Source organism: Rhagoletis pomonella, unplaced genomic scaffold (assembly GCF_013731165.1).
Source record: "Rhagoletis pomonella isolate Grant_MI unplaced genomic scaffold, Rhpom_1.0 Rhpom_scaffold_00001, whole genome shotgun sequence".
Lineage (NCBI taxonomy): Eukaryota > Metazoa > Arthropoda > Insecta > Diptera > Tephritidae > Rhagoletis > Rhagoletis pomonella.
In genome coordinates, this window is record NW_023458555.1 from 104,626,752 (window position 1) to 104,638,239 (window position 11,488).

Consider the following 11,488-nt stretch of genomic DNA (forward strand, 5'->3'; position numbering starts at 1 on the left):
GATCCTTCATTTAGACATCTGAAAACTAAATTCGTATAACTTAAACATAGTGCCAAAGCAGACCAACCACACGGGGTTTCTATACATTTCGCCTTCAGCGCCATCCACTGGGTTCATTTTCTGCAAAACCATTGCTTACCATAAAATGAATACGTGTTATGAATTTCAACCTTAACTCCAGCGGCACTAATCGGGTAAATTTGTATCAAAAGACTTTCCATCATACAGGTACATAGCTCACATTTAAAATTTGAACGAAATCGGTTAATAAATACGATTTTTATAAATAACTCTACTCCAGCACCACCTAGCGAGTTTTATAGTAGCATGTAATTGGACCATATATGTATGTAAGATAACCTCCGACAATCTGACGGAACTCTATTCAGTGTTTTTTGAGTTTATTCCGAACAACGAAAACGGCTATCATTTTATGCAAATAGGTATAGAGATAGGACAGATTATAGCGAAACTCGTAAAAGCAAAACTTTGTGAAAAATTAAAAAAATTCTTCAAAATTTTCACATAAATTTTACCTTACTGAAAATTAAAGACAAAGTTACAATAGTTCAATGAGATTAAGAAATCTAGGAGAAAATGGTTCCCAATCGAATGATACTTGCGCGACTTACATCTATTTATACTATTTCTAACTATTGTTTGTTTGGTGATAAAAAGATGTTTACATGTTTAGCATTATGTTATCATAATGCTTTGTTACTTATCACCGAATATAATTGTTTATGTTATTAAAAAGATGTTTACAGGTTTATACTTGTCTATCGTATTCTCTTTGTTATTATGTTATCATACAAGGTTAAAGGGCATATAGTTGTTTGTATGTATTTTGGTTCGTGAATAATGATTATATGTATATGTGTATGTATCTAGTGTTTAGGTTAGCGTCGTTAACTCTCCCCTGTGTTGAAAATGGAATGTCCTCATTTCAACGGCTTAGGGTTTGCAATCGTTGTAACTCGGTTAGATAAGCTAATTCGAACTCTCTTTGGCGCCTGGTGTTTAATTGTATTTGTCGGCATGTATATAATTTTATAATTAAGTAAGTGACTAAAGCTAATATAAATATGATCATGATTAAATATAAGGTAAATTTCCAAGGATGTTCTTCAATTGGTAAAAATAATTTATACATTTCTTGTATATTAGTAAATTTATAATCGGATTCAGAGTTTAAAATTCTTAGTACATTAACCCTTTCATTCTGATAAGCATGTATTACATTTTTTATTTCTTGCTTATGGTTAATATAAGTTTTATTATCAATAGTTGTATTGGAATTGAATTGGATTAAATGTGGGCCATTTACCCTAATTCCGTTCCATGTGTGTTCGTTGTCGATAAGAATATTACCATTATCTAATATTTGTAAGGGAGAGTTATTTTCTTGGATAATATTACAATGGGCTTTTTGTTTTAATAACAACGGAATAGTACAATTATCCCTTGGTTCTTTTTTACAAATATGTATTCCTACATAATTTTTGCATTTTGATAAATTGGTGAAATTATTATTACACAAGGCAATTCTATTATGAAGTTGATATTTTCCGTATTTAAAGGCTAATGGGGTTAAATTGTACATTTTACATTTATTTGTTATTATGGGATATTTATAGATTGTAATAATAGTTTTATTAAAGGTACATATGTGTATATCGGAATATTCTAGTACATTTATTATTGGAATGTCATATATTTCGTTTTTTATTACCTGCTGTACGTCTCTAAAATTAAGTGTGCCAGAATAGAAATTTCCTGTTTTTGCGAAGTTAATGGTATTTGTTATAGTTACTAGTTCGTTATATACTTCTGTAAGTATTGACTGATCAAAAATTGATTCTGTATTTAATTTTGCTAAAATTTTTTCAAAGCGGGAATTTATTTTCCTTTGCTGGTTATTATTTTCTATAAGCTGGTTCTCTCCTGTTTTAATTTCGACAAGATCATCGTGATCTGGTATTCCTGTTATAAATTTTAATGCGGAACCTAAAAAATTGAGGCCACGTTTGGCACGATACTCGGATGGTATTAATTGTGATTTCAAAGTTTCTATTTTATCAATTATTATATCTTTTTCATCGATTTGAGTTGATTCATATTTGCTTCGCACAATTCGTTCATATGGTTCTAATATTATGGATAAATTCGACACGTGGTAAAGAAATGATGAACTCTCATAGGTATACACAGTATCTAGTTCAGTAAGAACATATTTTTTACCAGCCAAATCTGTTATTTTATCGCAAAATCCGTGAGTAACTATTACTAAAATTAAGAAGCCTATTCGTTGCATGGTGTGCTAGTTTTCCTTATACTATCCTTGTGTATGATTTCCCCCCTCGCTGTTAGGATTGTGTCCCCACGATCTTCTTCTACTTTATGTTTATTGTACTTAGTTGCAAGTTTATTACGCCGATCTGTTCGACTATAAATTATATCACCTGGTTTGTATATAATGGTTTTCCTTTTTTTATTATGGTGCCTGAGTAGTCTCTCTTGTTTATCCACAAGTATGTCCTTGATATTAGGATATTTGTCTCGGTTGTAAAAAACCTCTTCGGGTTTATATCCTGTTGTGGAGTGTATCGTCCTATTGTATTGGCGAACTGCGTTGAATAATTCGTCACCGGGAGCAGTATTATTTTCTGCAGCTAAACTTTGGCAAAGTTCAATTAGAGTGCTATGTATCCGTTCAACTTGAGCGTTTGATGTTGAATGATGTACAGGCGTAACTGAGTGTGTTATTTGTAGCCGGCTGTACAAGAATTTCGATATGTTGCTCTTAAATATACTTTCGTTATCAGTCATGAGGTACTTGGCATTTGGGTAGACTTGTGTGAGTACTTCTTCTATGTATTCGTGGCAGTTTGTCTTTGTGTCCAATTTTCGTAAGAAGCAGTATTTGGAATATCTATCTGTAGAACTAAGGTATTGTTTATTATTAATATGGAAAATATCCATCTGTATGTACTCTCCTAATTTTGTTGGTATTGGAGTTTTTCCAATAGGTTGTTTATTTGGTTGCCTTTCGTATTTGTGCTGTAGACATATTTCACAGCCTATGACTAGTTTACGGCACATTTCTTTAATATTGGGCCAGTAATGAATCAACAATATTTCTTGCGTGTTATTTTTGTAGTTCCTATGTGCACGTTTATGTGTTTGTGTGACAATTTCTCTTTGTTCGTTTGGAGAAGTTACGTCGTTTAACTTATTTTGGGCTAGCACTAGATTATAATTTGGGAAGGCGGAGCTAATTTCTTGTTTTAGGTGAAACAGTATTTCCTCATCTATCTTTATCGCATTAGTAACTTTTGGATTAACTACATCTTTAAGTTTAGATAGTAAGTCCGGGGTTTCTCTATAAAATATTGTATGTCTAAACCGACCAGGAAATATTGTTTGACTGAGGACTTCATTCCTTTCATTATCTTGTAACACAATTATTTGATTTCTGAAAGCGTTAAGTGGTTGTTTAACTTTCTTCATAATTTCTACAGGGGAACTTTGTTGCGAATGGTCGGAACAATTCGTTGAAGTATTTATTTGTTGTCGCGAAAGCGCATCTGCAACGACATTCTGGTGTCCAGGTTTATATACAAGTTTGGCACCGTATTCTTCAATTAGGTTTTTCCAACGCTTTAATTTCGCATTCGGATTTTTTTCGGAAATTGAAAATATTAGCGATTGGTGGTCCGTGTAAATTGTCAAGTTTGCCACACCATACAAATAATTTCTAAGTTTTTGCAAGGACCAAACGATTGCTAGTAGTTCTTTTTCATTGGTACTATAGTTTTGTTCTGTTTCACTTAGAGTGCGTGAAATGAATGCGATCGGGTGACGATTTTGTGACAGAACTGCCCCGATAGCGAAATTACTAGCATCGGTTGTTAGACTAAATGGTTTAGAGAAATCAGGCTGGAAAAGTTCAACTTGCTCTTGTAGAGCGTTTTTTATTTTTTCCAAGGCTTCTTCGGCTGCTGTATCTAATTATATTGGTATTTTAGCACTTTGATTTTTTGATACCATTCCTAATTCTCCTCTCAAATTAATCGTTAAAGGTTTCGTGATTTTAGCAAAATCCTTTATAAACTTCCTGTAGTAACTAGCAAGTCCTAGGAAAGATCTCAATTCTTTAAAATTTTTTGGTTTTGGGTATTTCTTTATAGTTTCGATTTTTTTTGGGTCTACCGTAATTCTATTATGTTTTATAATGTGTCCAAGGTATCCAACTGAATCTTGGAAAAAATTTGACTTTTCGTCAGAAATTTTCATGTTAGCATTATGGAGTGCGTTAATTATAATCCGGATGTGTTCCATATGTTCTTCTGGTGTAGATGAATAAATTAGTACGTCATCAATATAAACATACGCGAACTTTCCGATATACTCTCTAAGGATGTCGTCAACGCATCGTTGAAATATGGAGGGTGCATTCTTTAACCCGAATGGCATTCTGATAAATTCATACTTTGCGCCGTTGACAGAGAATGCTGTCTTTCCTCGATCAGGTTCTTTAATTAAAATCTGGTGAAACCCTGATTCTAAATCTATTGTGGAAAAAATCTTGGCTTTTCCGAGGTTTTGTATTGTCGTATTAATATCTGGAATTGGATATCTGTCAGTAATCGTATGAGAATTTATCTTTTGGAAGTCAACAACCATTCTCCGTTTGGGCTTGCCTTGGTCATCGGTGCCCTTTTTTGGTACAGTCCATATAGGTGAATTATATGGGCTTTTGCTTGGTTGTATTATACCGTCGTTTAAGAGTTTCTCAATTTCTTTCTTGACAAAGTCGTGATCGGACATGGGATATGGGTATTGTTTTGTCCATATAGGGTCTTCCGATTCGGTCTTGATAGCTGCTTGTATTGTGGTTGTAAAAGGTAATTTACCATTTGTATTATTATTTCTATTCATTAGCTCTTCCACCTGGTCTTTAAATTTTTCGTTATTTATTGTATAATTAATCCTTGGTTCTACTGCCAGGATCTTCTTCTTCTGATACTTCAAGCTATAGTCAAATAACCTAACTTCTGCCTTCATTTGGCGTAATCCCTGTTCTCCGAGTATCATGTCAAAGTCGTTTAGTTCCCTTATTTCATAGAACGTTAAATGATGCCCGTACATCGTTATAACTTTTTTAGAATTTACAATTGAATAACCATGTAAGGTTTTGGTTTTAAATGGTTTTAATTTAATAGATTTTCCTATATTACAATTTATATTAATGTAATTATTAGTGGAGCCTGTGTCAATTAATAAGGTAACGGGTGTGCCGGTTAGGCCGCATTTTGTTTCTAAGCAAGGCAACCCGTTTATTCGCCTAAAAAAGTACTGCCTGTTTCAAATTGTTCTTCATAATTAGGTACATCCACTGACTCTAGATCTTCTCTATTTAATTGGTTAATTCTTTGGAACTTCCTATCTGGCGGAGAAGTGGCGTTATTGTAGCTAGATGCCCTATCTCTTTTATATACATGGTTTGATTTAAAAGGATTTTGACTTACGGCATTATTGTACTTGGTTGTCTGCATGAATTGTCTGGATTGGTCTATGTCCATTGGAGTAGGTGTGGGTTGTTGTTGTCGCTGTGGTGGTTGTTGTTGGTTAAAACTCCTTGCCTGGTAGTTGTGATTCTGCATCCTTACGTTTGGCTTGTAATATCTTTCCTCTTTTTGTTGTGAGTAGGTGTTTCGGTTTGTGCTGTGTTGATGCTGTCTGCTGTTACTTCCTAGTCTGGGCCGTGTCTCGAATTCCGCATTCTCATTGTCATGGAGAATGGTACAGGCTATCGCATATGCCGATTCCAAATTCTCTGGGTTATGGCTGTACAATGTGCCGCTTGTATATTTGGAGTTTAACCCAAGAATAAACGTCCTCACTGCCTCTTGGTTAGCGTATGCTATCATCCCTTTGTCATTATTGGACATCTCAATTTTTGATAGGGCTAAATTGAGTGCCTTTGAAACCTCACTGTGGAATTCTGCAAGGGATTTTCTATCTTGTGTGATTCGCTTCATTTCATCAAGAAGCACATATAGTGGGCGTTGGTCTGCATATGTGTAATCCAATCTGTTAATGATTGAATAAAAATTCAATTTGGTGTTGTGGTTCGTAAGGACGTTAGCAGCGGGTCCTGTAATTTTTGTCCGCATTATTCCCAGGGCACTATAATATTTAGGGTGATTTTGGAAGATCTTTATAGCTTCCATGAATGCCCACACTTGTGATCTCCATGATCGGTATTGTACTTTGTCCCCGTCAAATTTTGGTAGGGATTTGAATAGCTCCAGGTCGATATCCTTGGCGTCAGTAATATTTAGTTTTACTTCTTCGTATAAAACTAATTCTTCCGGAGCGTTTTGTTGCTCTAGTGCGGCAATTCTCTCCGTGAATTCCGTTGTTTGTCGCTGCATCTCGTTCATCAGTGTGGTGAACTGGGCATTTAGTTGGGCCAGTTGTTGCTCCATTGTAAATTTATTTAGATTTCTGTAGTCGTCGTAGGATTTTTGCTTTTTTCCTCTCCGGAGTCTCCGTAAGGTATCCAGGTTTTTCACTTCACTTTTTTGTTTAAAATTTTCAGAGTTTTTTTATTATTTGCACACTTGATTGTGTTTTTTTCACTTGATTTCCGTTGATTTCGGTTTATGTTATCAGTATTATTCCGTTTTTTCAGGATCTATACTTGATTTTCGTTGATTCTTTTAGCACTTTTTCCAACGTGTAGTGCCGGAAGTCTTTCTTCCCGTGGATTTAGTTTTCTCTATTCCTTTTACATAGAAAAATGGCTTAAGGTTCGGTTGAGCCCCCAGTTATGAGTCCTTGTTAGGAATTAAAAGTACACAAGAGATTATTTCAGTCTCGTTTTATTTCCAGAACTGTCTTCCATTTTTACACTTACATCTATTTATACTATTTCTAACTATTGTTTGTTTGGTGATAAAAAGATGTTTACATGTTTAGCATTATGTTATCATAATGCTTTGTTACTTATCACCGAATATAATTGTTTATGTTATTAAAAAGATGTTTACGGGTTTATACTTGTCTATCGTATTCTCTTTGTTATTATGTTATCATACAAGGTTAAAGGGCATATAGTTGTTTGTATGTATTTTGGTTCGTGAATAATGATTATATGTATATGTGTATGTATCTAGTGTTTAGGTTAGCGTCGTTAACTCGCGCACTGCCGTCCGCTGTGATTGATGGCGCCGCACAGTGGTTGCTGCCATAGGCCAAAATTAAAAAAATGTATGTAAAAATTTTTTAACCAAAATAGGCTTTGCAATCAGTTTTTTGTCCAAATTTCATGTTGTCATATATTTTTTGTTTCATTCTAACGGTTGTTTCTGAAAAAAGCAACAAAATTGTCATCAATTGTTCATTTTATTTGTACAACTTCAGCACGCTGAAAATTGAATTGGATATAATTTAATTAAAATATTGTGAAAAGCCGAGTGAATTGAAATTGTATCCAATGGATATTGTACATTGAGGTATTGACTTTATTTCTACAATTAAACTTTTAGATAATTCGTGTTGTGTTTTATGCAAATCGATGTTTCAGAAAAATAGGATTTTGTGTGCTTAGTGGTTCGTCTTTCAAGTATTTATGTAGGTATTGTTTTAAGTGTGTTTCCCCTACCGGCCCTCAATATTTTTATTTACATATTGTTTGCTAATATTTTAAGATAATAAAAGTGTTGAGTGTAGATTAGGGCTGCCAGACGTCCTGGTTTTCCAGGATTCGTCCTGATTTAGACAAATTGTCCTGGTGTCCTGGTCTACACTTAAATTGTCCTGGTTTTTTAATGAAGGTGAATGCAGAGACTCCTCTAATTTTTAGCAGATTTTGCCATGAAAAAAAGGTTAAGCTTTCTGTCAAATTGATAACGAATCGTTTTTTCTAACATGTTGAATATCTGGTTAGCTTACCTTCTTTCTGTTTAGTTTATTTGGTTAAAATCTAAATTTCTTCAGGCAAATGCCAAAAAAGTGCAAGTTCCTGCTCAGGTACACGGCTGAGGGGTCAAACATAAGTACTACCCAGAAGGCAATTTCAGGAGCTAAAAGCTCATCAAAAAGGCCTTTCTTTCCTTTCTCCTTCATTTTTGTATGGATTTTGTATACTCAAAAAAGAGCTTCCAGAAGGGATTTTGTAGGACGCTTTCTGAATAAGTTCTTTTGAAGTTTGTGATAGACTTTTTCATGGTGATTACGAATCCGTAAGTAAAAAGTTCCCATCACGTCCAGATTTTGAGAAAAACGTGGTCAAAGTATCAAAAAATCGCGTTTTTTGCAATATTTGAGAAGCTCTAGCAAAAAAAAAAAAGGTGATAGAACCTTACACTTTGGCTTAAATTAAAGCTAGAACTCTCTACTACTATCCGTGAAAATACCATTCGTCCACCTTGACTTGATCGTCATTTATAGCACAATTTTCATTCTTTCAATAGCACAATACTCCAGTATTTTGTTATAGTTCAATAAATGACTATCAGTGATCATCAAGTCAAGGACGTGATGGAAACTTTTTACTTACGGGTTCGTAATCAGCATGAAAAAGTCTATCAAAAACAGCTCTAACATTTTAAGTTACAAAATTGTTTCCCATTTTTGTTGGCCTGTGTTACATCTTAGTTGTAATGCTAAGTAATATAAACATTTACTTAAGTACATTCGCATTATTTGTAAATAGGAAACACCTTCCTAGGAAGCATGCAGGGAGGCACTTTTTCAGTCCTTGTTGGGTAAGCCTTTTAGAATGGATTCACTTAATACAGCCTACCTAAATTATCTTCAGGTTATGCATATACAAAATAGCAAAAATGGATCATGATTCATGAAGCGCGTTGTAGGATATGCGACAATTCGCTAATGGTGGTACGTCACCGTCACGAGAAATTTGTTCTTTTATGATTAAAAAAATTAAGAGCATTTCATCACGATAAATCATTCAGCTCTACGGATTGTGCCACAAAACTACATTGCTTATAGTATCAGATCCAAAGCAACTGCATTTACAGGGAATATATTGGCACCATATTCACTTGTAACTTCGTTTTTGATTTGGATGATAAGTGTTCTGGTCGAAGGGTTCAGGATTATGGCAGCCCTAGTGTAGATGTATCGACCTGCAGAGGCTAGCGTAGTATTCCATAACCTAATCCAAGCTCTTTATTTTCTATAGTTTTTTTTCATATTTATTTTTTTGATTTATCTAATTTTCTAATTCAAAATGTTTCTAGGCATATTTTCTCGATTGCATGTTTTTGAGATTTGGCGTGACAGTTTCGGTACGCATTCACAAAAAAGTTCAAAATTTGCTGAGTGCAATAGCGGAAGATATTGAATATGAGGGGTTTGAGCCAGATCGGTATAAGTAGCAAAAATGTATTAATTACGCTTGTAAAAAATTTGCATTGTTTTGATAAAGATCCAAACGCCAAAAATAAGAAGTTTTGAAAAATCATTATAATTGGCTCGAAAAGATAGAAATCATTTCATTAAAATGTCAACAACAGTTTCCACCAATTCAAATCGTGGCGTCCGAAAATATATTTTGTTGAGTCTTCAAAAAAACTTAGCGTCGGCGAACATATCGGGATAAAAATTTTACCCTAAGGTCTTTTAAGAGTTAAAACTGTAATATGTAAAAGTTGGCAGGGTTGGACACGCACACATACAGTCATGTGAAAAATAATAAGGACACGACGTTGTGACGAGTTTCGGCTATTTTTCGTTTGTTTGTTTAATGCTTATTTTTTTTAATAAAAGTACAACTCACTATCTAACTTTGAAAAAAAAAAATACCAACATAGACCAGGTATTCACAATACGCCAAATCTTGGAAAAGACCGGCGAGAAAAGGATCGACACTCACCACCTATTTGTCGACTTTAAAGCCGCTTTTGACAGCACTAAAAGGAGTTGCCTATACGCCGCTATGTCTGAATTTAGCATCCCCTCAAAACTCATACGGCTGTGTAAAATGACGTTGAGCAATACCACCAGTTCCGTCAGAATTGGGAAAGACCTCTCCGAGCCGTTCGCCACAAAACGGGATTTCAGATTTCATGTGACTTCTTTAATCTGATGTTCGAGAAGATAATAAGAGCTGCAGAACTGAACCGCTCAGGAACAATTGACTACAAGAGCGTGCAATTGCTGGCTTATGCCGATGACCGGTAACAAAAACCGCGAAGTCTGTTCTGCCAAGCAAAGCGAATGGGTCTGGATGTAAACGAGGACAAGACGAAGTATCTCCTGTCATCAAACAAACAGTCAGCACATTCGTGCCTTGGCACCCACGTCACTGTTGACAGTTACAATTTCGAGAAAGTAGAGAATTTCGTTTACTTGGGAACCAGCATTAACACTGATAATAATGTCAGCATTGAAATCCAACGCAGAATCACTCTTGCCAACAAGTGCTACTTTGGACTGAGTAGGCAATTCAGGAGTAAAGTCCTCTCTCGACGTACGAAAACCACGCTCTATAAGTCACTTATCATGCCCGTGCTGGTATATGGCATGAACAATGACAACATCCGATGAGGCGGCTCTTGCAGTGTTTGAGAGAAAGATTCTGCGGAAGATTTACGGGCCTTTACGCGTTAGCGATGGCGAGTAGTGCGGACGATGGAACGATGAGCTGTATGAGCTTTACAACGATATGGACATAGTGCTTGGTCATGTCGTTCGAATGGACACCGACGCTCCAGCTCTGAAAGTATTTAACTCGGAACCCGCTGGTGGTAGCAGAGGAAGAGGGAGGCCCCCACTGCGATGAAAAGATCAGGTGAAGAAGGACTTGGCTTCACTTGGCGTTTCCAATTGGCGTCAGTTAACACAGAGAAGAAACGACTGGCGTGCTTTGCTGAACTCGGCCAAAATCGCTTAGGCGGTTACAGCGCTAAGTGGCTAAGAAATCGCGTTGATTTTTTATGATTTTTTTCCTGGCGGTGTTACGCATTTTCTTCCATTCAAAGTATGTTTGACAATTTTTTTTTTGTATGGAAGTGGATAATAACACCGTTCGCAAAAAAAAACACTTTCTTGAGCTAGAATTCAGTGGGCTATAAAACTGCTACATAACTTTTCCCTAAAGGTTCCTAGATTTTTTTTATAATAAACTTACACATATGTTACTTACACATATGTTAGTGTTTGGCCGAGCTTCTCCTCCGACTTGGGGTGTGCGCCCTGATGTTGTCACAATAAGCGGAGGGACCTACAGTTTTACGCCGACTCCGAACGGCGATTGTATTTTTATGAGAAGCTATTTTTCATGGCAGAAATACACTCGGAGGTTTGCCATTGCCTGCCGAGGGACGACCGCCGTTAAGAAAATATCTTCTATATTTTTTGCGATGTTGCTTTGACAAGGGCTTGAACCCAGGTGCTGATTTCATTTCATTTCATTTCATTTATTCAGATACACACAAATAAGACCTAGTCT